The following is a 5,775-nucleotide window of genomic DNA, read 5'->3' on the forward strand; positions in this document are numbered from 1 at the left end:
AGCTGCGCCCTCAAACCGAGCTCAATGCATCCAAACGCGGTTCTGCGCTGTACAACCTCATTAGTGCTGCTGGAAATGTTTCTGCACTCAGATCTGAATGGGTTTACTCTGTTTTCTTCCTCAGATTGCTGCTTTATATAAACACACAGTCAGGAAAACTCTATATGATGGTTTTCATTGCAACACAAACACAATGTGGAGTTTGCAGAAGTTACGTGTTTGCACTTTCACTGACACATTCTCTCCCCAGGAGCTGCAGTCCTTCCCCAGCTGATTCTGACAGCACTGTCCTTCCTGTGACATAACCAATCGAGAATGGACGGCCAGGCATTAATAACCTTCACTGGGGAACAGAGCAACATGTTTAAAACATTCACGATCCCCCCAGCAGAGAATTGAGCCCAGTGACAGGCGGGGACACTAATCCCGATACTGTGGAAGAGAACAACATCGAAGGAGGCCCTGCAGCCTGTTGTGGCCGCACTTGTCCAACACAACTGCTTAACGACCTGAAACAAGATTTCCATGATTTAGCCCATAGTCTGATATGTCTTGGCATCACAAATTCACATCTGAATTTTTTTCAGGTTAAAAGAGTTTCCGCCTCTCTGACCGTTTCCGCACATACAATCAAATCTTTCTGCCTTTTCCCAAAATCTGTTGGCTCCGGTGTTCAATCCCTCTATCAATAACAAATGCTTCTTTCAGTCCATCCTGTCCATATCCCTCATTATTTTGTACATCTCAGTCATGTCTTCTCCAATCTCCTCTGCTCGGTGACAAACAACCCCAGTCTGTCCAATCTCTCCTCTTAACTGAAACTCTTCAGCCCAGACAATATCCCATTGAATCTCTCCTGCAACGTTCGCAGTGCCATCACATCATTGCTATACTGTGAATTGCAGAACTGCACACAGTAATCTAGCGAGAGCTAAATTAACTTTTTTTCCTATTCTGTTACGGAATGAGGGCGTCGCTGTCTCGGGAGTATTGATTGCGATTCCTAATTGCACAGCGGGTAGTCGAGACTCAACCGTATTGCAGTGAGTCTGGAGTCACATCGAGGCCTGACCAGGTAAGAATAGCAGGTTCCTTCCTCAAAGGATCTCAGTGAACACGATGGTTTTGTTTTTTTCAACAATTGGCCATGTATTTATAGGTGTTATTAGATTCGTAATTCCAGATATGTATTGTCTCCCAATTCTAACACCTGGCATGGCTGGAGTCAAACCCGGGTCCCTGGTTAATTTGCTTGGTATCTGAGTTAACAGTCCAGTGGTAAAAGCGCTCGGCCATTGCAGAAAACCCGTGAAACTAATCTTTCTGAAAGAAGTCGCTTTTCCTTGATATTGTCCTGTATCATTTTCCTGAGCTTGACCGCCCATAATCGCAAGTCCATATCAGTAAAAGCTGCTTCCTGAGGATTCGCCTCACAACAGCCGTAACCAAATGGATCAACTGATCTGCAGGTCCCGATGGTGGGGTTGGGACACGTTCACCCAGCAACAGTGACCGCAGCAGCACAGACTGAATGGTATCAATGTGAGAGTCTGTGTTGGATTCTGCAGTGCATTAATGAAATAGGAAATGACTCCACAACCACACGATGAAAGAGCAGCGCTCAGAAAACCAGTGCTCAGTTAAATCTGTTAGACTCTAACCTGGTGTTGTGTGGTTTTTAACTTTTTACACATAGTCCAACACCGGCATCTCTAAATTAATGTAATGGGGGTGTGGGATGAAAAGTTCAGTTAGTGATCGTAGGAGGGAGTGAAATCTCTGAGAACGGGTGGATTTGAATTCTGACATATGAAATACAGAGATGTGAGCGAGCAGAATTTGAAGGGAAAAGATCATCACCTTGGAAAAAGTTACCTTATCCAAACAACTGATTCCTTTGTGTTCCCCAAGAGCTGGAGTAGATAGAGCAACTACTGCCGTGACTCGGATTCGAACCGAGGTTGCTGCGGCCACAACGCAGAGTACTAACCACTATACGATCACAGCATTGCACAGATGAGTGCGCTGTCACTGTGCAATAAGTACAGTCTCATAGGACATATTAGGCAGCGCACCAAATGCACAATATCAGTGCTAAGCGAATAGTGGCAGATATGTGGGAACTCAGAATGGGCTGACCGCTTAATATCAGTTCCCCCAGTGGCTGTGGTGATTCCATCATTAATATGCTGAAGGCTGAGATAAGTAGATTTCTCCAAAATATCAAAAACTCCGGGGACAGTGCAGGTGTTGTTGAAATGTATGCTTCAATCGTAATGCAGTTTAACATTGGCTACTTCACCAGTTTCCCCAAACAAGGCAGTAACCACTGCTGCCACATAGTCCCAATTCCCAGCCCCAGAATCAGAGGAACTGAGTGGCGCAGTCGCGAAGATGTACGAAAAAGCTTTATCAGCCAGTGGGTGGTTGGAATTTGGAATATACTGTCTGCATTGTTCAGAGCGACAGAAACCCTTACAACCTGAATAAATATTCAGATGTGAGCTTGTGATGCCAAGACATATAAGGCTGTGGAGTAAGAATTGTGAAATGTGATTCAGTTCATTAGGCATTTGTATTTGAGAAGTGTGGCCACAATTGGTTGAAGGGCCTCCTTTGACACTCTTGTTCTCGGTAGTATAGTAGTGAGTATCCCCGCCTGTCACAGGGCTCAATTCTCCACTGGGGACAGTGTAAATATTTTAAAACTGTCGCTCCATTCCCAAGTGCGGGTATTGATACCTGTCCTTCTATTCTAGATGGGGCATGTCGCAGGAAGGACAGTGCTGCCTGAATAAAGGTGGGAAAGGACTGCAGCTCTCAGGAAGGCTGTGTGTCAGTGAACGGCCAAACATGTGCCTTCTGCAAACTTCACCTTGTGACTGTGTTGGAATGAAAAGTATTTGACAGCCTTGTTCCGGATTGAAGTGTTTTCTAGAAGCAGGAAGCTGAGGAAGAAACAACGTAAACACATTCAAATATGAGTGCAGAAACATTTCCCGCAGCACGAATGAAATTGTAAAGGACAGAGTACCATTTCGATACATTGAATTTGGGTTCATTTATTCTGATGAGACTGTTACCAGGGTATAAAACCATTGCGAAATGATACAGCATTTACTCAGTATGATGGAACATTTTCTCAGTAATTCGCACTGGTTTTCAGAGGGAGGGTTGGGTTGATTGGCAAAGTTAAGTTGCCCTCTCGTGTCCAGGGAGTGAATTAAGTAAGTTAAGTGAATTAGCCATGGGAAATGTGGGGATAAGGTCAGAAATCACTGGACGTCAGATTATACTCCAACAGGTTGATTTGAAATCATAAGGGGGGATGGATTCCCCTTCTTCAGGTGAAATATATGGAAATAGGGAGGGGAGGTGGGTCTAGGTGAGATGCTCTTCAGAGAGTCGATACCGGCCCGATTGACTGAAATGCTCTTTCTGCAATGTAGGGTTCTGTGATTCCATGAATTGATAATGACGGGGTTTACTGGGGTGTAAAGCTATTAGAGAAGATGCTGATGGGGGTGTACTGAAGATGAGATTTTATTCACTTGTCTTCTTGGAAAACTGAGAACAGTTAGCCTTGAACCAAGGAAGACTTAATGTTTTTTTTTGCAGGTTATGAAATGTTTGGTCAGAGTAAATAGGTGGAAAATTCCATCTTTCAAGTAAGTAAACATCTAGATATCAGGTGTTCAATACCTTTAATCAAACCTTTGAAGGAGAAAGAAATGATGAGAACAGAATCGCTGTCACTCCGAGAATCTGGTTTTCAAAATATTTGGAAAGGCACTTTTGTTGACATGCAAGGAATAAATTTCACAAGGAGAGACACAGCGTGTGGGTAGGTAAAGGTGTAGGGATGGGGTGTAGTCGGTCGGACGTTGTGGGGAAACAATGTCTAAGTTAATTGACTTTAAATGTAAAGAAATTCCTTTAATGTGTGCAGCTGAATAAGATTTGGTTCCAAAAACATTGTAAATGGAACTGAGTGGATTTTTTTATTTATTGTGAATGGAAGATATTACATAATGAATAGGAAGTGACCAGTTGCTTGGAGAACGACTTCCTGCTTTCATCACATGCGGTCAGGATGTGAGAACAAACACCATGATGTTTGATCCATGTAGTTCTCTGTGAAATTTGCCAAAGCAACGAGCAACAAAACTGGTGGGTTTTCTTTTGCACTTTAACACTCTGTTTTTCTTAGCAGTATTTTCCTTAAGCTGAAATAAAGTCCGAGCAAATTTGAATACAACATTAATCGTTCCAATGAGATATATCTAATTCACTTCTGATTATTAATGAACATGGTGAGGTTTCAGCAAAATTAAAATGAAACGAACAAATCAGCGATTCTTGCGACTCAGAATGTATCAATGACAGTTATTCATTCTGACCAGCATGGCTATTTATTGGAATTTGCTGTTATTATAATTCTGGTGAAGGCAGAATCACAATGGTGTGGTCATATGTCACCCCTCTACAAAATGTGCAGTGGGGACCGAGGGATTATGGTGGTGGGTAATTATACCGCTGTGCTCTACATTCACAGGTTCGAGTCACACTCTGGTTGCTAACTTTATGTACCTCTCTGGCAGTTTTTATTTGCAGCTCACACTCTGGTATACACTGGATCGAGAATCTTGTTCTTGCCCTTCACTGCACGGGAGATTCACAAATAATCGACACCACATTAAAGTCGAAATGAAGAGTGAGAGCAGCCGTTCTATTCAATTGTAGATGAAATTGGTGAAATGAGAAAGAACCCATTTTTCTTTCCGCCCTACATTCCATCTTGTCTTTCTATGAATTTACATCGAAAGAAAGAAAAAAAAAAACCTACAGATCGGGAGCACAGGCTTATCTAGTGGGGTTGTTCATGAGTATTTTGACCTAACACTTCACACAAAAATCTGATCAGTATTTCAAACAGTCAATCGGAATTGGAACCACAGAAAATGTCTCCAATGAAACAAACATTTCATTCTTTCACAACTTTCTGCTGTGTGTGAACCATACAACGATCCATCATCCAGCGTGATCACTGACTTGCCAACTGTATAACATCTAGCAACTTTCTTCAGCAATCACAGCTTCTGTACACAGCCACCTGTGCTGGGCCCAGTGTCATTTGTTGCCCCAGGCCACAGCATATTTCTTCTTCCTGAGTTTATGAGCCTTGTTCCTGCTGTGTCTGATCTGTTCAATAAACCTTTTATGTCACTTCATCCCATCTCCTCACAATTCTGAACTTATGAATAAAATAAGGCGTTAGACGAAATGTTAAACCAAGTGGAAGTATGCTATTCAGCGCAAGGAGTCTGCTCAACCATTCAATGAACTCATGGTTGATTTGATTTCGGAATCCTGGTGTTGGACTGAGGTGTACAAATTTAAAAATCACACAACACCAGTTTATAGTCCAACAGGGTTAATTGGAAAAACACTAGCTTTCGGAGCGATGCTCCTTCATCGGGTGATCACCTGATGACGGAGCGTCGCTCCAAAAGCTAGTGTGCTTCCAATTAAACCTGTTGGACTATAACCTGGTGTTGTGTGATTTTTAACTTTGTACACCACAGTCCAACACCGGCATCTCCCAATCATATTTTCCCTGTCTAGTAACGTCAAGTGACCTGTCGCACATAATTGAACATTCTAAATATTCCTACCGCTGGAGAAATCGGAGCTAAAAAGGCCAAACTAAAGCAAACATTAGACAAAATAATCAGCTCCAGAAAATTGTGGAAAGACCAGTCAAAGAGGTCACAA

The 5,775-nt window shown here is 42.6% G+C and overlaps 1 non-coding gene across 1 annotated transcript; it reads right to left on the bottom strand.

The window, feature by feature from the left end:
• Window positions 1–1,935: 1,935 nt before the first annotated feature.
• trnah-gug (transfer RNA histidin (anticodon GUG)) lies at window positions 1,936–2,007 on the bottom strand. Its single transcript has one exon. It is a non-coding gene; the product is annotated as a tRNA-His (tRNA).
• Between the last annotated feature and the right edge of the window lie 3,768 nt (window positions 2,008–5,775).

Source organism: Hemiscyllium ocellatum, unplaced genomic scaffold, assembly GCF_020745735.1.
Source record: "Hemiscyllium ocellatum isolate sHemOce1 unplaced genomic scaffold, sHemOce1.pat.X.cur. scaffold_561_pat_ctg1, whole genome shotgun sequence".
Lineage (NCBI taxonomy): Eukaryota > Metazoa > Chordata > Chondrichthyes > Orectolobiformes > Hemiscylliidae > Hemiscyllium > Hemiscyllium ocellatum.